The sequence below is a fragment of the Paramormyrops kingsleyae genome, chromosome 2 (assembly GCF_048594095.1).
Source record: "Paramormyrops kingsleyae isolate MSU_618 chromosome 2, PKINGS_0.4, whole genome shotgun sequence".
In the NCBI taxonomy this organism is placed as follows: domain Eukaryota; kingdom Metazoa; phylum Chordata; class Actinopteri; order Osteoglossiformes; family Mormyridae; genus Paramormyrops; species Paramormyrops kingsleyae.
The window spans coordinates 42,074,892-42,097,514 of NC_132798.1; the positions used below are offsets into that span (position 1 = coordinate 42,074,892).

Genomic DNA, 22,623 nt, shown 5'->3' on the forward strand with positions numbered 1-22,623 from the left:
AAAGGAAACAAAGACATTATTAACAGCAAAGAGAGCTGAGGAGAGGAGCATTGTGGGACTGCAGCCTGTTGTAGCAGGAACTCAGGCCTCAGTGCTGACTGATGTTGGCGTCTGTGATGTTTTTAATGGTCTGTACTGCACTTGCTCTAGCTCTGACTTGGCTGCTTATTGGAAACCCATCTTAGCCAAACTTCTGCTAAATACGTAAATGTGAATATCCTTTTCCGTCCACAGCAGGAGAGGCTCCCTGCCCCGTCCAGGTACATCCTGTTCCGTCCAATCGACTTTGGAGCATGAGCCCCACCCCGAGCCATGCTCAGACCCCCACCCCGAGCCGTGCTCAGACCCCCACCCCGAGCCGTGCTCAGACCCCCACCAGACGCCCAGCTTCCCCAGCGCGGCTTCACCCGTCCACTGCAGCTGACGCCCCCCCCCCGCCCTTGGGGGGAGAGTGCTGTCTGAACTAACACTGTAGCCGCTAATACAATTATAGCCCATATGCTTAATCCCCCTCTGAGCATCTGGCGAGGGGGGAGCCCCCCAGCGTCCCAGGCCCGCTGCTGAGGTTCTAACTGAGGTCTCCATTCTCCTCCAGAACTTTCGAACCAGAGCTACATGGGGGGTAATAACACCACTTCGGTTAATGATCAGTGTAACGTGCGCTGCACACCTCTAACACAAAGTATACGCTCATGTTACCGTGACGACGTGCCGGCCTGTTATCCACGCCGGTCATCTGCCCGATCATGACCTCCTGGCCGCCTTTCTGCTGGCCATCTGGGTCAAAGGCAGGCTACAGCCCGCGGGTGGCTGGAGATGGGCAGGGGGTGGGTGTATGCAGACCTACTGGGGGCTGTGTGAACGGCGCGGGGCCCTGGACAGCCTCCCACCATGCCATGCTGTTGGGTCTGTGGGGCCGAGACCACCCGCCACATTCATATTACATACCCGTGCTCAACGGCCCTGACACAGGCCTATTATAGCATGCCTCACCGGCCCGGCCCAAAGGGAGGGACCAGAACACAGCGGCTAGCATGGCGGTCAGGGATGGCTAGTAACAAAGACTGATGACCTGCTAGGTACAGGATGGCCCAGGAGGGGGTGCTGTCCTTGAACAAAGTGTCCAATGCAGTAGCGTCAGTAGAATAACTGCTTAAAACGTCACGCCACACTGATTAATAGGCATTAGATAAGAAATATGACAATGATACAAAGAGGAAGGAAAGGACCCATTTGCTGTCCTTTGAAGACACACTTGCACTAGTCAGAAATTCAGCACATATTAACAGCGGCCATTTCCTATACGCCATACTGATCACATGACACACCATACTGATCACATGACACGCCATACTGATCACATGACAGGCAGCGAATAACCGGGTGAAGAGTCCCAGTGGATCCAGCCAAACGTGACAAAGCGCCTTTACGTCTTTACATGAGGCGCCCTCCTCCTACTGAGCGTATGAATTATAAATTATTATTATATATAATTACAGGGCATCCGTGACTAAATGATCTCCCAGGTCTTTATTGAGAGAACAGGAGCGCCAATTACAAAAGCCACCCTCTCAGTTTTCCCTGACAATGACAAATAATCCACTCCATGTCCCTAGAGAAAGGGTGTGTGTGTGTGTGTGTGGGGGGGGGGGGGGGGGTGGCTGTTTCTTCAGCAGTGAAGCCAGGTCTCTGATTCCACACCCAGAGTGCTTTTAAACATCTCAAACAGCGCTGAGGGCAGCTCTGCTGATTTGCTGTGACAGTGAGAAATCAGCTGGACCACAGACCACAGAGAAAAACAGAAATGCAGGTAAGAACGTGCGGAAAAGGGAAATTCTCTTTCTGTAGGCGAATTCCATAATTTATACAATTCTTCTATTATACTTCCAAATTCAGTGAATTAGGTCGAGTAAACATGCACGGCTTAGCTGTTAATGGTGTCAACGGCAGTAAAATATGAGAACAGAATCAGTGGGTTGTAGCGTCAAACAGAGGGAGATAAATGTACAACTTATCAAGGTGGGTGTGTGCAAATGCCACAAGCTGCGAACGGCCATGACTCAGAGGTCAGCAGGCCTGTCAGCAGCTCCAAGCACAACACTGCACTGAAAGTCAAACAGCACAACAAAGTTAGGGTAAGACATCCCTACCGGGCTTCTGCTAAGTCGGGTGCAGATGTTTTCAAACAGAAATGACTCATTGGGATTGTCCTGGAAATAATTTCAATACAAATCCCACCAACAGAAAATTCTACTTATATCTGAAAGTGTCAAGTTTTTAAAAGAAAAATAAATGAATCACACATAGATATAGATGTACACAAAACGCAGCTTTCTAATGAACCCCATACTCAGCCTAGGAAATGTATCCTGTTTCTGTGTCCTGAGATCAAAGCTGCCTCACATAGCAAACTGAATTCCAATTATCAGATAATGACTGAGACATCTTCATTTACCAGGTAGATTACACGGATTCCAGCGTCTTAATTAAAAAGCTGCCAGAAGAACCTCTTTATACTATTAAGAATTAATAAATGCTTCTATTCCTCAGACATTTCCACAAAATAAACCTCAGTAAACAGCCTTTGTCTTGCTTTGTTGCTTCTGACGTTTTCCTGTGTGTCCTGCCAAGCTGCTCTTGTTTTAAACAGCAAGCAAAAAAAGGCAATGTGCTCCATCAGCCAACTTTCAATAGAAGTAAATTTGGTTTCTTTCTATTCAACACATGCATCTGTCCTCAACTTTCCATTGATCAAATACGTTGCATTTTTTGTTGTGCATTTACGCATTTTAATGCTTTTACGACTTCAGCAGACGTACTGTATGGAAGCTGATGTGCTTCCCAGTTTGGCAGTTAGACAGACACCTACCTGGGCCCAGGACTCAAAGACCAGAGCCTGTACAAACAAAATGTTCTTAATGTACTCTAAAAATCCTTGTTTTCTAGGTTAGAAATACTGCATCAGAACAAACTCCAGAATAGTAGAGCAGAATACCAATGCAGACAGACAAAACTAGGAGCATTTTTCACAGCTAACTCAGATTCTTCATCTCACATTAGTGTCTACAGCCACGGCCAAATGCACTGTAGGCCTGTATAAACCAATCATGTCAAAGCACAAGACTTGATTTGCCAAATGAGCTTAAACAAAGTTGCAGAATAAGCGACTGAATACCACAGATCCCAGATGTGTGTATGAATGTGTATGTCTTCATGTGTTTGAGTGTATATGCTGAACTTGCAGCATGCTTACTTCTGAAGCATTCTGTGATTACTGCATAGCCTGGGAGCTGAAGTAGATGAACTGAACTGGGACTAGAGATTCAATGCCATCCAACTGTGGAGTCTGGAAAGAATCAGGACTCATTGAGTAAAATTTCTGCTAGCCATTAGCGAAAAACCAAGTATGCGCTGTAGAAAGCTCATGTCCACAATGAAGAGGACCCTCCAGATCAGAACTCAGGATGTGAAGTGCTGATGGGACACCAGAGCTGAGTACCACACCTGGGAGACTCTATACCCTTTCCAGCCATCTCCAGAAATGCTGAGGACTCGAAGAGCCACTTTAGCTACTGAGAAACCAGAGAGAATAAAGCAAAAGATATTACCAAGAGATCCCAGTTCTAGCAGAGAAACCACACGATTAAACAGGGCGTAATGCAAACACACGGTGACATGCTGTGTCTTTAAGCGTGAGCGTCTCCAAAGCCAAACACAATCCCCTAAGTAAGCACTTTCTCACAGAACGAGGAGACCTTGTTACTCATAACAAGATACACGACCACACATAAGCATAACTGCACCATATGTGTCCTTGCACCGTTATCGCTGCTGGTTCATCTACATATTATGTTAGCAGCGCTGATAAACAAACCAGAAGGTGTGTACCTGTGATCTGAGACCCAACAGGAAACCCATAAGGGGTAATCAAGGGGCTACTGGTGTTCCTGCTGGGCAAAACCAGCGGCAGCAATATGGACGGGAAACAGAACCACCCAACAGGAATATAAACAGCTGGGAAAACAAACTCGGCCAACAAAAAAGAGAGAAAGAAAAAAAAGGTAAACCTTTGGTCCCTTAGAAGAAAGGAAAGTGACAGGTGTGTTTTTTGTGAACATTTGTGAGCAGAAGGTCTGCTAGCGGCAGGTCGAGGACAGAACAGCGGCTCTGACGGCTTCCCAGCCTCCGCTCGTCCCAGCCCAGTCGCAGACCTGCTCTCTTACTACTAAAACAGCCAAAAGGGGGGGGGCCCATCCCTTTGTGGGGTGTCCAAGAGCTGGCTGGAGGGAGGGGGATTGTTTTCCAGCACTTTCTTGGACTGCCCTCCTGACGGAGCGCCCCCGCTGACCCCCGCTGACCACCGCTTCCCTTTTCCACCAATCACTGGCCCAGGTGGACAGCAGCCCTTCCTGACCGTTTCCCACTAACGAAACTCCGTGTGACCGCTCCAAGCCACCGGCACACTAGGCCTGTCCGTGAATAGGTGTGCGTGCTTGTGTGTGTGTGTGTGTGTGTGTGTGTGTGCACACGCTGCGGATCCATAAATCATGCGAGCACCAGGCTTGCAGAACACAACGTGACCATGGGAATCGACCTGGTAAGCTCAGCTGGCTGATGGATTAGACCAGATGTCCCCCGTCCGTGTCCCCCGTGTCCCCCGTGTCCCTCGCGTCCCCCGCGTCCCCCGTCCTGGCAGTTAGTGGAATTCCCGCGCATCCCCAAACAGAGATGTACGAACAGAGGGAGTCGTAAACCGCTGGGAATTTCTGGGCCTGTTAAATGAAACCCAGCAGGTGACAAGACAGAACCAGAGGCTAAAAATCTGGTCCATCTCCACAGTCCAATTTCCCACGGATCCAGCGGCATCACGTCCAGCCTTGGTTACCATACCGAAGGCTCTGCCGGCTGCGGCTCCCCATACCCCAAGAGGCCCTGTTCATCAGCGAGGAGTCAGACCTGCCCTATCAGTGGGGGCTGGAGGTGTGTGTCAGAGGGGCTGTAACAACACCCTAATTCTGATTCAGGCTCAGATGCCCCCACCCCCCAAAACCAGGAGTGGAGATAGGGTGGCCCCCTTTGCATCTTCCCCCCCCCCCCAAAGGCAGAACAGAGGTGTTGCCACATTGCAGGGAGGATCAGCTCTCAGAAGGCACAGCCGCCTTGCTGAAAATAACCATCTTCTCATTTGACAAACCCACCATTTATTTTCTGGGGTATTTTCACCACAGCTGGTAGCTAATCTCGGCTCTTCTTGATATTTTTATTTTACAAAAAAATGTTGTCTGAGTGCTGCTCTATCTTCCCCGAAATCCCCGCCATGTTTCCTGGTTCCCCTGGACCACCCTGCACTGGTGTGCGTGTGTGTGTGGGGGGGGGGGGGTCGGGCCACTGGCCCCTGGAAATGGCTTGTTTTCCCTCCAACCCAAAATCATTTCATTAGCTCTAATGTTTGGATGCGACTGACATTGATTTCTAAAGTACATTTGAAGGTTTCTGCCATTTTGTTCAGGGGATTCTCCATTCTTTTGTGCCGTCCTTCCAGAGGACACGTGACACTACATTAAACATTAACCACTAATCCAGCCATCAGCAATGATCGCTAAGGATCCCAGGAGGTGTGTTACCCTCTGGGACCTGAGGACACCTCCAGTGTGAAGACGGCATGGTCTCCCAGGGGCCTTCGCTCGAGCTGGTGACACAGAAAAAGTCAAGTGGCAGCTTCCGCCGTCGAGACGGCTCTGCGAGTCGCTAAATATTTAATTCCAACAAGTCGCAGAGTCTTTTACAACCAGCGCAATTAAATATTCATTGTCAGCCAGGCTGATATCTCAGAGCAGGGCAACGGCAATTACACAGCGCTTAACTGCTTTACGCAGAGAGCTGAGCCGTGTGATGAACCTAACCCAGACCCGCCGTGAGAGTGGCGGTCGCCATAGAGACAACGGCAAGTGGTTTTGCAGTCAACCTGGCGGTTTGTAGCTCAGCCCGTTAGGAATTTGTGTCATTGTCCAGAAGGTTATCAGTTCAAATCCCATGGCTGACAGAGTAAACCCTTGAGCAAGAACCCTAACCCCACTTACACCTGGGACACTGTCTGATCCTAACTTGTACGTCATTTTACACAAAAGCGGCTAAATGGAGTCAATGTAGATCTGTGTTAACAACAATCAAAAAATTTATGGCCCAACCACTTGCAGTAGGATGGCACACAGCAACCTGTAAGAGGTTAGGCAGGCAGAAAATGTGTCAGCAGGAGGGGTGTTAGGTCAGCACCCATGGGTCAGGACCCCCGCCTGGGCTGTCGCCTTAGGATCCTTCCCAGTGCTCCTCACAGAGTCAGCCATTGAATGATGTTGCCAGGAAACGCTTCCCTCCTCCTTTAACCACAGGAACTTGGGAAAACAGAGCAGAAGCTTGGCAGCAGCTCTGGCCCCCATTCCTGGGCGGTCTTGAACCCGCAGAGCCGCTGCATGGGGGTTCACGTTCCGCAAGCCGTGCTCCACCCTGCCCGCAAATAGAACAGGCGGAAACAGCCCTGGCTCACAGCGGCACGAGGCCCAAAGCTCGCTGGCTGCTGCCTGCTTCAAGGACAGCGCGGACTCCTGAGATGCCCGTACACCCCGCACCCCACACAGAGATGAGATCAAGATCACCTCCACACCGACCCACCCATCCACATCAAACAGCGCCAGGAAGAGAATCCACAGGGGCTCAGGGGGTAATAATAGCCTTGCCTAAGGTGCGCAGGTGACAGCTGGGAGAGTAATAGGAAAGGATGTGGACTCGAGCCCAGAAGGTTGTAGGTTCAAGTTCCAGAAGGGATCCCATTAAGTGAGGTATAAATAATTCAGAAATGTGACTGTGGTATGTGTTTTCTTGAAGAATTCGTGATGAATGTGGGGAGGGGGGCAATCACTCCTGTGTGTTTCTGAAGAAAGAAAGAAAGAAAGAAAGAAAGTCAAGTGATGAGATGGAGAAGAGCAGGAGAGAAATAAACAGCAGGAAAAGGGAATGAGAGCGAAAGCAGACAGAGGAGAGTGACGCGGTAGGAGGGAGCTGAAGGCCAGGCCATGCATATGCAACACGCGTGCTCACAGACGGCGACCACTGGCTGCACTGGCGGGAGAACACGCCTAGGTAAAAAAAATGTGATGCCCCCCTCACCCCAAAAAAGACTGAACACTACAGGGGGTTCCTGCTCTCCAGTCCACAGGCACAGTAACCCTGCTGTGACTTCTTAGGCTTGGGGATGTGCAGCTTGGAGTAGGTAGTGCAACAGACCTTAATCACACACACACACACACATACACACACACACACACACACATACACACACACACACACACGGAAGCAGGAGTCAATGGAGCAGGTGTCCTCCTGAGAAAGAGGAATGGGGCAGCATCCAAGCGAATGTGAATGAGGCGCTGGGCACGTGCTGAGGGCTTCAGGCCTAACACTGAATGTGCTGCTCTCTGACACATGAGAGCAGCAGCAGCCCCTCCCCCCCCCCCCCCCAAAAAAGGCCAACCAGAGGTGGGGGGGAAGGATGCCAGGCGTGAACGACGTTTCTGCCATTTAACACTGACATTTACTCGTTTTACGTGTGTGTGCTTGCCAGAGTATACTGTACATCAGAGCATGTGCCCCCCCCCACCAACACCATGCCAAGGGACACCTGATCTCGAAAAACCTCAGCAAACACATACATCCCCTTTCATTGGAACCTGGCCCCAGAGCAGAAAGACTAAAATTTGATGTGTGTGTGTGTGTGTGTGTGTGTGTGTGTGTGTGTGTGGACTGAGAGACAGACAAACAAACCTAAATGACAGGAGACCTTTAGTGTGGTGAGAATAACAGAAGCCCCCCAGTGAAGGGAGAAGCCAGGCGCTCGGCCGCAGTACAGGGAGACAAAGCTTTACACTCAATTTCCTTCTTCCATTTTCCTCCTTCCAAAGTGCCGCCCCCCGTAAACCTGAGCAGGCCTGTATGCAATTGGCCGTCTGATAAGAGCGGAGTCTGGCAGCTTGTTTCCACTCCGACGGTGACACACGCGTCCTGTCGACGCAATTTATTTGAAATAAAGGCCAACCCCGTTAGAATCATCCTCATGGCAGTGGGGGTGGGGGGGAGTGTAAAGAAAGGAGGCATTAAAATAAATCCTGCTTTCTGCAGCTGCCTGTCTTTCCGATTCCTGCGGCCCCTCAGAACGTCTCTCCCACAGCTGTCTAATGGCAGAAAGCAGAGCACACCGTGTAACGTATCAGAGCCGCGTCCCGCCCTGCACACCGTGTAACGTATCAGAGCCGCGTCCCGCCCTGCACACCGTGTAACGTATCAGAGCCGCGTCCCGCCCTGCACACCGTGTAACGTATCAGAGCCGCGTCCCACCCTGCACACCGTGTAACGTATCAGAGCCGCGTCCCGCCCTGCACACCGTGTAACGTATCAGAGCCGCGTCCCGCCCTGCACACCGTGTAACGTATCAGAGCCGCGTCCCGCCCTGCACACCGTGTAACGTATCAGAGCCGCGTCCCGCCCTGCACACCGTGTAACGTATCAGAGCCGCGTCCCGCCCTGCACACCGTGTAACGTATCAGAGCCGCGTCCCGCCCTGCACGCCGTGTAACGTATCAGAGCCGCGTCCCGCCCTGCACGCCGTGTAACGTATCAGAGCCGCGTCCCGCCCTGCACGCCGTGTAACGTATCAGAGCCGCGTCCCGCCCTGCACGCCGTGTAACGTATCAGAGCCGCGTCCCGCCCTGCACCCCGTGTAACGTATCAGAGCCGCGTCCCGCCCTGCACACCGTGTAACGTATCAGAGCCGCGTCCCGCCCTGCACACCGTGTAACGTATCAGAGCCGCGTCCCGCCCTGCACACCGTGTAACGTATCAGAGCCGCGTCCCGCCCTGCACACCGTGTAACGTATCAGAGCCGCGTCCCGCCCTGCACACCGTGTAACGTATCAGAGCCGCGTCCCGCCCTGCACACCGTGTAACGTATCAGAGCCGCGTCCCGCCCTGCACACCGTGTAACGTATCAGAGCCGCGTCCCGCCCTGCACACCGTGTAACGTATCAGAGCCGCGTCCCGCCCTGCACGCCGTGTAACGTATCAGAGCCGCGTCCCGCCCTGCACGCCGTGTAACGTATCAGAGCCGCGTCCCGCCCTGCACGCCGTGTAACGTATCAGAGCCGCGTCCCGCCCTGCACCTCCCCAAAAACGCTGCGTAATTTGATTAATCTGCATCAGTATTAATTTCATCGCTCCCTGACCCACTTTTCTGGGATGAAGGCTCCCGCGTTACCATCTCGCGGCCCGTCGCGACCTTCTGCCTCATGAGGCACACGTGAGGTCTGCAGACCACGGGCCTCGAATTTGGAGGAAGGTGCGGAGTTATTTTCGATCCGCCCTGATGGGGACCCCATTTACAGCAGGCGGGAAATGGGGATTTGACCAGTGACATCGGATACAGCAACCAGTAACAGTGGGTCTTAATTAAGCAGGAGATGGAAGCTGGAGCTAATGGCACCGAATGGCGGGACAGCATTCCGGCACACGACTGTCCCAGGACTATGTCGTTATTAAGACCATCTCCTCGTAACGGCAGATCTGAACATTTGTTTTGGTTGGGGTGAGGGGGCATAGACAGTCTTCAGCTGATTTTGCTTAGCCATTATGTAAAGGGGGGGGGGTGTTGGGGGAGGTGTGTGGGGGATTACAGGGAACATCTAAGACAAGATTTGACAGTAATTGGGCTACTGGGGGATCTGGGGGGGGGTACAATTCCTGCAGGAGCCCATCCTCGCTGAACAGGCCGCTGGAAAGAGATCACAAACACGACCCACCCACCGCATTTGTGTGCGTGAACGTTTAGGGGGGGCTGTAACTCCAGACTCCCCACCCCCCACCCCCCCGATCTCATTACAGAGCCCCACCATGGCTCCCAGACAGCCATATGGTCTCTAATAGCTCTGCACCAGCCAGACAAACCATAACCACCATTAAGTACTGATGAATGCATGCAGATTGTTATAAATTAACCTTAAATCCTTCATCAAATAATATTTGTAGCCATATGGTCAGTAATCTTAACAAAAGAGAGAACAGAAATGGTACAGAGATGTAGCTGCCTGAACGTGTAACCAAATTACGCCAGACCCTAATCTGCTACTGTTCAGAACATTTGCATTGATGCGCCTCCTGGAACCTCCACTCACACAGCTGCTTAGCACGGCCAAGCAAAAAGAAACCCTGGGTTGAATATCGCCATCCCCAGAGCAAATATAGCAGGGCGATTCATGACGGGCCAGAGTGAAACAGCACGGTACAGATTCCCCTCTGCAGGGCTCCCCGCATCTTATTTCACTCTCAGGATAAAGGATGCGGAGGGGAAGCTCCCTAACGAAGGAAGCTGACGCGATGCGCCGAGAGAAAGAAGAGAGAGTGCGAAACTGGGAGGGGATCTTTAGCTGGGTCAGTTAAGAGAGGGGCGAGGGAAGCGGCGGCGACTGATCCGCGTCCAGATGGGCGGAAGCTGCCAGCACCACGCCTCTCATTTCGGCCTGGTTTAGCGGCGAGATGAAAGCCTCCGAGGGCTTCCGCGCCTTTCTGATGTGGCGGGAATAACGCTAAACGGCCCACGCCAGCGTGGAAAGCGGCCCACTTTCGGAAGTTCCCAAAGATGGAAGGACATTTTTGGACAACCTCACTGTAGGTCCGTCTCTCGAGAGAGAGAGAGAGAGAGAGAGAGAGAGTTACTCAAACGCCAAGAAAGGGAATATGCTGGTAGAGAGGAGGAGAGAGACGACGGCATGGAGAGCTAGCCCAGTAGCGGCATGGAGAGCTAGCCCAGTAGCGGCATGGAGAGCTAGCCCAGTAGCGGCTCATCGCTGCGTCTCTCTCACCAAACCTGTCACATGACCACGGCATGCTGTGTTAGCGACGGCCCTAATCTCAGCGGCGTGTTGCCAACGTACATAGCATAAGCTGATTAGCGCGGTATTAAATACACGTCGTGGAACTAGGCTGGAAACCAAGCACTCTAAAGTGAAAAATATCAACATCATACGCACAACACAAGAGGCAGTGGCCACATTAACAGCCAAGCTGTATATTTCACCATGTTTCATTTTGCTGAAAACTAATCAATCATTTTAATAACTGACAGGCAGACACAGGTGCACTGGCAGCTTAAATGATGGTAACTTGGATTTTTTTATAAAGCAGAAATATAATGAATGTCTGAGTTTTCCACAACATTTTAACATGACACTTAATTTAATGAAAAAAACGTATTTTTCCAAGGTAAACCTACTATTAGATCTGTTTTCACAATAGGATTACGAACCATAAGTAACCATAAGGTTACTTATGGTTATGGTTAGGGCTGGGTGGGGTTAAGTTTGTCATAGTTAGCATTAGCATTTTTCCCATAGAAATCAATGAGCGGTCCCCGTAAGGATATGTTTACCCAACTGTGTGTGTGTACAGTATGTGTCTTTTTATGAATGTCGCTACTGTCTCAACAACATTTTTGTTACTTAAACAAACTTCAATTTATTGTGGTCAGACAGCAGTGTGGGCTGAGCTCGGTAATGTTCTCAGTCGGAGGCCGGCTAGCGTCAAGTAATTCAAATTTTCCAGAAGAAACCGTATGTTGGGGACAGAAGGAAATCATAAGGTATTTTATGAGGGAGAGCATGTTGGCAATATGCACAACCCCTTAAGTCAATGGCAGCCAATCCCATCACAGAGCAGATCATTTTCATCAGTAAAAATGCAGAAAAAAAAGAAAATAGATTACTCACAGTCATAGCAATAAACCACAAACATTTTTATGGTGATGGATATTTCCGACGTCAGTTTCTTTTTGTTTACGAACTGAGCAGCACTTCAGACTCTGTAAAGACAGGGTTTCCCTGGCTTCTCAGCAGGAGCAGTTCAGACTTTATTTGATGGAACTGGAAAACCACAAGCCATAATTAGATTACACAAAGAGGTGGGGGAAGGGAGCTAATATAAAGCCCAGCCTTAATTAACTCGAATAATATTCTAATCAGCTGCCTGCCCCCCTCCCTAAAAACCATTCCAGCCTCTCCGGAAACACCTCTGTGACTTGCTATCGCTTAAATGAAATAATTTGATACAAATTTGCCAAACGTGAAGGTGTCACATGATGTACGTTGAATGAAACCAAGGACAGGCTGCATCGGTAACTAACAACTCATGTGAAACACAAAAAGTATGTAAAACCGCTTGAATGAGAGTCAACGCAAACTTTTCAGGGTCTGCATTCCCCCCCTGATCTAGCGGCAGTTTTGGTCGGAAAAGGAAATGGAACGTGGCAGCTGAGAGTCTCCCTGGCAGGAAAGGCTCCCGATAAGCGGTGGGCAGCTGGCTCTCAGCGAGAGGCACCGTCGGCAGACTGCAGCGACTTCCCGGCCTGTGTATTTTGGAGGCAGTTTCACAGGGTTCGCGGGTGAGAGGTGGGCATTTCTGTGACCGCGGTGCCCGCGAAGTCACCGCGTTTCCCATCCAAAGCCTACATCTCCGGAATGGGGAATGGCGAATTCCTGCAGCTAGCTGGCAGTCTCATCCCGGCTAATGGGACGCAGGGAAGTGGCCCAAACGAAAATGAGCGCTTCTGCTAACCAAGTGCGCGCTAGACAAATAATAAGGCAGGAACGATTTGGTGGTAAACACTTTAATGATCACAATTTATACCAAAACAAAACACAACATGTTGACTTATTGGATTAGCAGGAAAATGGTAGATCAGTTGGGTACAGATTTGTGTAGAAGGGCTAGATTTTGCGAGTCATTTTTAGAGAACCAGACTGTGAACACAAGTCTTCCTCGTGAAGCCCTACAAAACGAAACGCTGAGCAAAACCCTCGACAGTATCCACACTGCCCAGTTCCCCAACTGTCATCTCGCGGAGATGGGTGCAAGTTCTGCCTCTTTTTCAAATCCACAGACTTGCCCGAATGTTTCATTAGCCTGCAGCACTGCTGGAGCCGTATGCCGGCTCCCCGGAGTCTGTGATGCCGAGACAGCTATTTGAGCCGGGTAAATGCCAACACCACTAGCTGCTCGTCCAACTCCCACTGGAAAAAAAAACAGCCCCCGCTATTTACCAGCCTTGGTATCCTGAAGCAAGACCTACAGTGGCTTTGAAGCCCAAGCTGCAGGCACCCAGGCATGGAGTCGTGCAAACTTTCAGGCCTTTCAAATCCTAGCAGGATAGCGCCAGCTGCCCGTTGTAGAGCCGACAGCGTATGGAGGTTAGCAGACTGACGGTCAAGCCTCTGCAATTTAACGGAAAATATGCAGCTGAACAAACAAAGTGGACAGATACAAAAAAGTGCAAGTCGCTATGGGTAAGTCTTTGCTAAGCAATAACAGCAACAGAAAGTCATGAGGACACATACATGGAGCAGGGAGGAGCTGCAAATGCAAAAAAAAGGGACCCCCCCCCCAGGTCTTCACAATCCCCCTGAGGGAGTCGTGGAGGGGAGGCTCTCTCATGCAGAAGGTGGAGCAGGAAAGTTTCCAAAGAAACAAACGGACAGTGAAGAAAGTGAAGATGTTTTGACAAAATGTCCCTAGAAAGATGTCTGCCTTAATATTTTGCAATGATGTGGGTAAATTAGATTCAAAATGTTAATTTAGTGGGTAATTTCACACATGACTTATTAAGCAAATGCTGTGGATTATGTTGCGTGCCTTTGCTCATTGTAATTGTGTCTACAACAATAATCAGAGTGGGAAAACGTCTTAACTTCAGCCGGAGAATGACGCCAACAGGCTAATAAAACTAAAAAAAACAGGTGTTTTTCACTGTGAAAAATGGGTGTAAAAAACTTAGTAAAACCCAGCACAAGGACGTTATATGTCCAGATTAAATGCGTATGTTTTGGAGTACATTAAAAAAACACAGACTTAAAACATTTTCCCTCTCTGAACGGACATGAGATGAAGATGACCTTTGACCCCAAGATGTTTTGTATATGATAATGGAATGTATAGGTGTGTGTGTGTCTCTGTGCGCATGTGTGTGTGTCTGTTTATGTATCTATGCATGTCTGCGCATATGCGGAGTGTGAGAGTATTCATTGTGCTTTGGCTTCCTCTCCCGACCAGCATTCCATGCAAGTTTTACAAAGTCCTCCCTGTTGGCTTTGCATCACCCTTGAAAATCAGGGCGTCGCACCTTAATGCGCATCACCAGGACGCTGCAGAACCCCCCAGCTGCGCAGCACATGGTCGACCCAGAAGCACCACCACGGCTCTGCGGCTGGCAGCTGCGGGACCCCATTCACCGATTATGGCGACTGAAAACGCTTCACCATGGACCTCATGCATCTACAGTCCACCGCAGTAGGTAACAAAGACTGACCTGAATACTGACTGAAAAACAGACTTCAAAAAGTATCGAAACCACCATTCTTATTTTTATTTGTATTGATATTCATTTGCTTCTCACCCAGGGTGAGAGTGTCATGTGGCGATTCTGGCACCAGCGATTGCCAGCCAACACACATCAACACATGTTAAGCTATCAGACCTGTGTTTTAATCAACTGCTTCTTTTGGACCCCAATTCCAAGGAAAATGACTGGAGGACACAGGTGGACCCCCCCCCCCCCCCACAGCCTGGAACCCTGCGACTGGAAATCACCCACTTCAATGTGCTCTGTACATAAAGGCCTCATATAACATTTATAAATAGGCCTTGACGCCTGCAATGGTGACTCTCCCTGGAGCAGGCGTGAGAGCACCCCCCCCCCCCAGAACCCAAATTTCCCCAGCTGTCTGTAAAGAGGAGGCTGGCTTCGCTTTGACACACCACCAATAGGAAGTCAGCAGGGTCCAGCTGACCAAGGTGGGGGGGCATGTATCTGTCACAGGCTCACGGGGGTGATTGAGGAGTGAGGGAGGAGCTGCACTCTGCTGACCCCAGAAGAACATGAGCCTGCCCCCCACCAATGGATTGTGAAATGAGAGTTAAATCACTCCTGATATACCCTCCAAACAGGTGACATCTGGGGGGGGGGGGTCCAATGAGGTTGAGTTAGGTAAGAGGATGAGGCCATGCTGTGATGTGTGAGGAGGTGTATCACGTGTGCGCCTACCGTCCGCCTCTGAACCCTACCACACACACCCCCATGTTGCACATAATGAGGCTGGGGGGCACCCACCCAGCAGGCCCTTTGATCTCAGTCACCTGACCTAGACCACGAGTTCAGCATGGCCCCAAATTATCTGCGGTGTCGAACAAACAGAGCAAAGCTTCTCACTGGTGTTCCTCTTCACATTTAATTAACCCTGACAGGATTAGGGGTGAGAGGGCAAAAGCTTCCCAGCAATCCAGCACAGCGGGGGGAGCAGAGTCACTCAGGGAGGTTAGACACTCAGAGGGCGGCAGCATAAAGTCTAGCAAAAGCATCTCAGAAACCAAACTGATGAAGGACTTCCATAATAAAACTATGCTGAGCAATTATTGAATAATACAAAATAGAAGTCCCCCTTTCTAATAATCGCCTGGGAAAGTCTGCAGTCAGTCTAGCTTAGTCTTTGTCTTTTGGCCCTAAACTGGATTTTATCAGCTAGTTAAACATTTTCCCCCCTCTCTGATGGGAACCAATCAGTGGTGTATGAAGTGTTTGAGGGGCAGTGAGAAACAGGTAAAGGTGGTGTGAGCGTGCCCAGTAGGGAGGGTGGCATATGGGTAAGGGTGGTGTGAGCGTGCCCAGTAGGGACAGTGAGAGATGGGTAAGGCTGGTGTGAGCGTGCCCAGTAGGGACAGTGAGAGATGGGTAAGGGTGATGTGAGCGTGCCCAGTAGGGACAGTGAGAGATGGGTAAGGCTGGTGTGAGCGTGCCCAGTAGGGACAGTGAGAGATGGGTAAGGGTGGTGTGAGCGTGCCCAGTAGGGACAGTGAGAGATGGGTAAGGCTGGTGTGAGCGTGCCCAGTAGGGACAGTGAGAGATGGGTAAGGGTGATGTGAGCGTGCCCAGTAGGGACAGTGAGAGATGGGTAAGGGTGATGTGAGCGTGCCCAGTAGGGACAGTGAGAGATGGGTAAGGCTGGTGTGAGCGTGCCCAGTAGGGACAGTGAGAGATGGGTAAGGCTGGTGTGAGCGTGCCCAGTAGGGACAGTGAGAGATGGGTAAGGGTGGTGTGAGCGTGCCCAGTAGGGACAGTGAGAGATGGGTAAGGGTGGTGTGAGCGTGCCCAGTAGGGACAGTGAGAGATGGGTAAGGCTGGTGTGAGCGTGCCCAGTAGGGACAGTGAGAGATGGGTAAGGGTGGTGTGAGCGTGCCCAGTAGGGACAGTGAGAGATGGGTAAGGGTGATGTGAGCGTGCCCAGTAGGGACAGTGAGAGATGGGTAAGGGTGGTGTGAGCGTGCCCAGTAGGGACAGTGAGAGATGGGTAAGGGTGGTGTGAGCGTGCCCAGTAGGGACAGTGAGAGATGGGTAAGGGTGGTGTGAGCGTGCCCAGTAGGGACAGTGAGAGATGGGTAAGGGTGGTGTGAGCGTGCCCAGTAGGGACAGTGAGAGATGGGTAAGGGTGATGTGAGCGTGCCCAGTAGGGACAGTGAGAGATGGGTAAGGGTGGTGTGAGCGTGCCCAGTAGGGACAGTGAGAGATGGGTAAGGGTGGTGTGAGCGTGCCCAGTAGGGACAGTGAGAGATGGGTAAGGGTGATGTGAGCGTGCCCAGTAGGGACAGTGAGAGATGGGTAAGGGTGATGTGAGCGTGCCCAGTAGGGACAGTGAGAGATGGGTAAGGCTGGTGTGAGCGTGCCCAGTAGGGACAGTGAGAGATGGGTAAGGCTGGTGTGAGCGTGCCCAGTAGGGACAGTGAGAGATGGGTAAGGCTGGTGTGAGCGTGCCCAGTAGGGACAGTGAGAGATGGGTAAAGGTGGTGTGAGCGTGCCCAGTAGGGACAGTGAGAGATGGGTAAGGGTGATGTGAGCGTGCCCAGTAGGGACAGTGAGAGATGGGTAAGGCTGGTGTGAGCGTGCCCAGTAGGGACAGTGAGAGATGGGTAAAGGTGGTGTGAGCGTGCCCAGTAGGGACAGTGAGAGATGGGTAAGGCTGGTGTGAGCGTGCCCAGTAGGGACAGTGAGAGATGGGTAAGGCTGGTGTGAGCGTGCCCAGTAGGGACAGTGAGAGATGGGTAAAGGTGGTGTGAGCGTGCCCAGTAGGGACAGTGAGAGATGGGTAAGGGTGATGTGAGCGTGCCCAGTAGGGACAGTGAGAGATGGGTAAGGCTGGTGTGAGCGTGCCCAGTAGGGACAGTGAGAGATGGGTAAAGGTGGTGTGAGCGTGCCCAGTAGGGACAGTGAGAGATGGGTAAGGCTGGTGTGAGCGTGCCCAGTAGGAAGAGTGAGAGACAGGTAAAGGTGGTGTGAGCATCTGTCTCCCCAGTCTGGTGGGAGTGGGGGGGTTACAAGTCAGGCTGCCCACAGACAGACACTCAGCCACTAGGCTCCACAGCAGATCCACACCAAACTGCTGGCAGCCCACAGTCAGCCTTTTCCTGGAAACACCTTCAGTGTCTTCCTTCCTTCCTTCCTTCCTTCCTTCCTTCCTCATTAAGAGCTGCAGGCTGACACCCATCCCGCTTTCACGGCTCCCAGTCAGACTGCGAGGTGGCAGTGGCCTCAGCAACACACAACAAGCTCTTACGGGAAAATGCTTTGTTTATATTCAACAGTCATTCAAGGCCATTATTAGAAAAGAGTTAGAACATCATCTCTTCATTTCCCATAGCACTTAAAGCCTGTGCCAGCAGACTAAGTACGAAGCAGGGGACCCCCCCAGAAAGGATGGCAGCCCATGGCAGGTAAACACTCACACTAGACACACCATTTCTAACTGTTTTTTGGACTGTGGCAGGAGACTGTGACGAGGATAGGGAGAGCATGCAAACTCCACACACACAGGAATCAACCGCAGAGGCCTGGGTATGCGAGCTAACAGGGCTCAACATGAGGCTGCATGCCCCCCATATCTATCAGCTAACAGGGCTCTCCATGGGGCTCCGTGTCACCCCATCCCTGTGAGCTAACAGGGCTCTCCATGGGGCTCCGTGTCACCCCATCCCTGTGAGCTAACTGGGCTCTGCATGGGGCTCCATGCCACCCCATCCCTGTGAGCTAACAGGGCTCTCCATGGGGCTCCATGCCACCCCATCCCTGTGAGCTAACAGGGCTCTCCATGAGGCTGCATGCCACCCCATCCCTGTGAGCTAACAGGGCTCTCCATGGGGCTCCATGCCACCCCATCCCTGTGAGCTAACAGGGCTCTCCATGGGGCTGTATGCCCCTCATATCTATGAGCTAACAGGGCTCTCCATGGGGCTCCATGCCACCCGATCCCTGTGAGCTAACAGGGCTCTCCATGGGGCTCCGTGCCACCCCATCCCTGTGAGCTAACAGGGCTCTCCATGGGGCTCCGTGTCACCCCATCCCTGTGAGCTAACAGGGCTCTCCATGGGGCTCCGTGTCACCCCATCCCTGTGAGCTAACAGGGCTCTCCATGGGGCTCCGTGTCACCCCATCCCTGTGAGCTAACAGGGCTCTCCATGGGGCTCCGTGTCACCCCATCCCTGTGAGCTAACAGGGCTCTCCATGGGGCTCCGTGTCACCCCATCCCTGTGAGCTAACTGGGCTCTGCATGGGGCTCCATGCCACCCCATCCCTGTGAGCTAACAGGGCTCTCCATGGGGCTCCATGCCACCCCATCCCTGTGAGCTAACAGGGCTCTCCATGAGGCTGCATGCCACCCCATCCCTGTGAGCTAACAGGGCTCTCCATGGGGCTCCATGCCACCCCATCCCTGTGAGCTAACAGGGCTCTCCATGGGGCTCCGTGCCACCCCATCCCTGTGAGCTAACAGGGCTCTCCATGGGGCTCTGTGCCACCCCATCCCTGTGAGCTAACAGGGCTCTGCATGAGGTTCCATGCCACCCCATTGCAGTGAGCTAACAGGGCTCCCCATGGGGCTCCGTGCCACCCCATCCCTGTGAGCTAACAGGGCTCTCCATGGGGCTCCATGCCACCCCATCCCTGTGAGCTAACAGGGCTCTCCATGAGGCTCTTTGCCACCCCATCCCTGTGAGCTAACAGGGCTCTCCATGAGGCTCTTTGCCACCCCATCCCTGTGAGCTAACAGGGCTCTCCATGGGGCTCCATGCCACCCCATCCCTGTGAGCTAACAGGGCTCTCCATGAGGCTCTTTGCCACCCCATCCCTATTTATAATGACCCATTTTTGGTTACGCATTTTTGTGTCAGTGATTTCCTGAAATAACCACAAGCGTAAAACAGAAAAACAACCAAGTAGCTAAAGCGGGCAGAAACACGCAGGCCACATCTGGCCGAAGTGACCTGAAATGAAAAGTGGAAGCGGACAATTATCAAACAGCCATCTCGACTCCAAGGGTGTTACGTCCTGTGCTGCAGCACCAGGGGTAGGGGCTGGGGGGTGTGGGGAGGGTGAGTCTTGAGTCATGTGACGCATGTGTTCTGCCCTTGCAGAAAATGGCCCTGGAGAAAATGGGTCACTGACTGAGTAATCCTTTTAAATGTTGGCATAGCCGGTCTTCCCGCGCAGTCATTTTTCATTGATTAATATCGAGGTGCATCATGCTCATTTAGCATTGGCCTGGTGGACCCCGCTCCCATACCGAGCCTGTCGGCAGGGGCTTAGGATGTCCTTAAATAACAGAATCCCCATCTGTCATTAACCTTATTTCAGGCTCCGGGACAGGCCATAAAGCTGGCGTCACACACTCCCTCAGAGTGACAGATTACACACAGGAGCAGCTCCGAGGAGCCCATCTTTACATTATTATTTATTTATGTTCCCCGTTGAGGGCTCAAGGTGAATGTAGAGCAGGCTGCGCAGAGTAGGGGATAGAGAACACAGAGAGACCAAAGAGCACAGAGAGCACAGGGAACGCAGAGAGTGCACAGAAGGCACAGAAAGCACAGAGAGAACACAGGGAGCACAGAGAAAGCACAAAGACCATAGGGACCACAGAGGGCACAGAGAGCACAGGGTGCACTAGGACTACAGAGGGCACAAGGTGCACTGGGAGCACAGAGGGCACAAGAGGCACAGAGAGCATAGGGGGCACAGAGAGAGCACAGGGTGCACTGGGACTACAGAGGACACAGGGTGCACTGGGAGCACAGAGAAAGCACAAAGAGCATAGGGAGCACAGAGGGCACAGGGTACTCTGGGAGCACAGAGGGCACAAGGGGCACAGAGAGCATAGGGGGCACAGAGAGAGCACAGGGTGCACTGGGAGCACAGAGGACACAGGGAGCACAGGCAAACTAGCATCTCTAAAACACCCGCACCTGTGCAGATCGGCATCCCACCTGTATGGGATGAGGGCTACAGAAGATGGATCCATCTCCTGCCACCCTTCCTCATCACCACTCCACACACAGCAAGTGTCAGCCAAGAGCCACCCACACGTGTGGCGAACGAGGCAGCCTCACCTTGGACCCCTCTTGTCCTCGCCTGCACCGTTCCCAGAATCTCCTATGATTTACGCTCAGCTGTTTGTTTATCTCCACTCGGAGTAAATTATGAGTCTTATAATACATACATCACAGTGTTACATTCTGTGCTCTTTCAAACATTTGTTTGGAGAAATGCTCAGTTTTAAGAATTAGGCAGGGATTTCTGCTCCTGACTCACTGGGATGTTTATTTCCTCGGTGTCAGCCATTGTACGTACACATACACAGACACACACACACAGACACGTATGCACACACACACACATATAGACACACTCTCTCTGATGGCAAGCAGTGAGATGTGAAAACTCCCCCACAGAGGCCACAGCTATAAAGCAGTACGTGCAGCTTGACCCCGATCCCGAGCATTATGGGACAGGTCTGTCACGCTCACTGGCTCATCGCCTCTCTCCTGTGGCATGACAGTGGATAGGGGGGCTCTTCCCCAGCACAAACAGCCCCTCTTGACACAACCCCCCCCCCCCGAATAATGCCAACTAAGGGCCGATTAAATTAGAGGGGATTTGAGGGTGTTAGCGGCCGTGCAGGTCAGAGCCTCGCAGTTAGCTCACGCTTGCTTTGCTACCCCCCCACCCCATGAGCTGCTTCATGCTTCGACGCCACCAATCTTGCTGCAGAAATAGAGGCATCAGCGGGCTTAGAAGAGCATCTGGGGGAGCCGTGGCGAGCCAATTGGGAACTGAACACCGGCCGGCCATCAGAGCGGCTTGAGGGGGCATCAGGCGGCGAGGGAGGTGCTACGGGAGGAAAAAAAATCTTTCTGGTCCCGCCCAGACCAGCAGACCCAGACATGTGGGGGTCCCTCACCTTCCCTTCAGCTCTGCCACAGCACCATGCTCGCAAAGCACCCAGGAAACTTACCCACCCAATGTGCTACTAAACATCTCACAGCACCATAGTCGAGAGCTACATCAGGTGCTTTTTAAAGGTGCCTGTTCTCACAGGAATCCTTTACCTACAAGGAGAGCATAGGGCGTTTTTCCACCGCACCAGGTACCGTACTTTCGGTACTTCCATAAAGTGCCGAAAGTATGGTGCTTCTTTCGTGTCGGTTTTCCACTGGCGTAAAAAAATGGTACCAGTGCCAAATGACATCATCAGTGACCACCCCAGACTGACAAAAAAAACAGCCCAAAATTAAAACTAACAGTTTAGGCTGGAAAATGCGGTTTATTGTTATGTCGTGTTATGTGATCTTCTATCACAGTATAAGATTCAGTAATATCCAAATTGCATGAATGCTGCCATCATTTACATTTACGTGGGTACACTTACTGTACTTTGGCTAAGCCGATCAAAACAGTAAGAATTAGCTTACTGCTAATTCAGTGTTTTGAAGGCAAACAAATTATTTAATTATGTTTTTTGATTTTCAAGCGGCATTGTTCGGTGTTTCGCGTGTGCCCCATTTCTTCCAAGCGGCTTGCTATTACGGTGTTCCGGGCAATTCAGTTTCCCTATGTTTCCCCTGTCTATGAGGAAATAATGTTTCCCCTAATATTAAAGCAAAGAGGTATGTGAAATGTCTGAAAATCACTCAGGTACATTATTACATGTGAATACTGTATTGTTATTAGTACCGAGGCCCAGAGTTGCTGTATACCTGTTTTAACAGGGGGAACCAAATATCCTGGATGTCAGGAAATAATGTTTCTCCTAATATTTAGGCAAAGATGTATGTGAGATGCCTGAAAATCACTCAGGTACATTATTACATGTGAATACAGTAGATCGTCATGCATAATATAGTCTTATAAGCAACACTATACCGTTTTCATCAATAAATATCTCTATCCAGCAAATTAAACAATTTCATTTATTATCTGTAAAAACAAAAAACATACAAAAGGCATGTGATAAAATAAAAAATTATGTTTTAAAATATATGGCTTGTTTACCTCAAGTGCTTCGTAAAAAGACATGAAAACAACAGCGAAACCGTGTACAAATCAGCGCGCGACAGGGGAAACATAGGGAAACTGAATTGCCCGGAATGGCTAAAATAATTTTATTTCGAGTCATGCCATCCAAATCCCACTGGATCTGTTCATCCGACCATATG

At 51.2% G+C, this 22,623-nt stretch overlaps 1 protein-coding gene across 5 annotated transcripts in view; it reads right to left on the minus strand.

Moving 5' to 3' along the window:
* Nucleotides 1–22,623, minus strand: part of LOC111850556 (tetratricopeptide repeat protein 28-like) — a 240,536-nt gene that overhangs the window by 134,033 nt on the left and 83,880 nt on the right. The window lies entirely within an intron of this gene.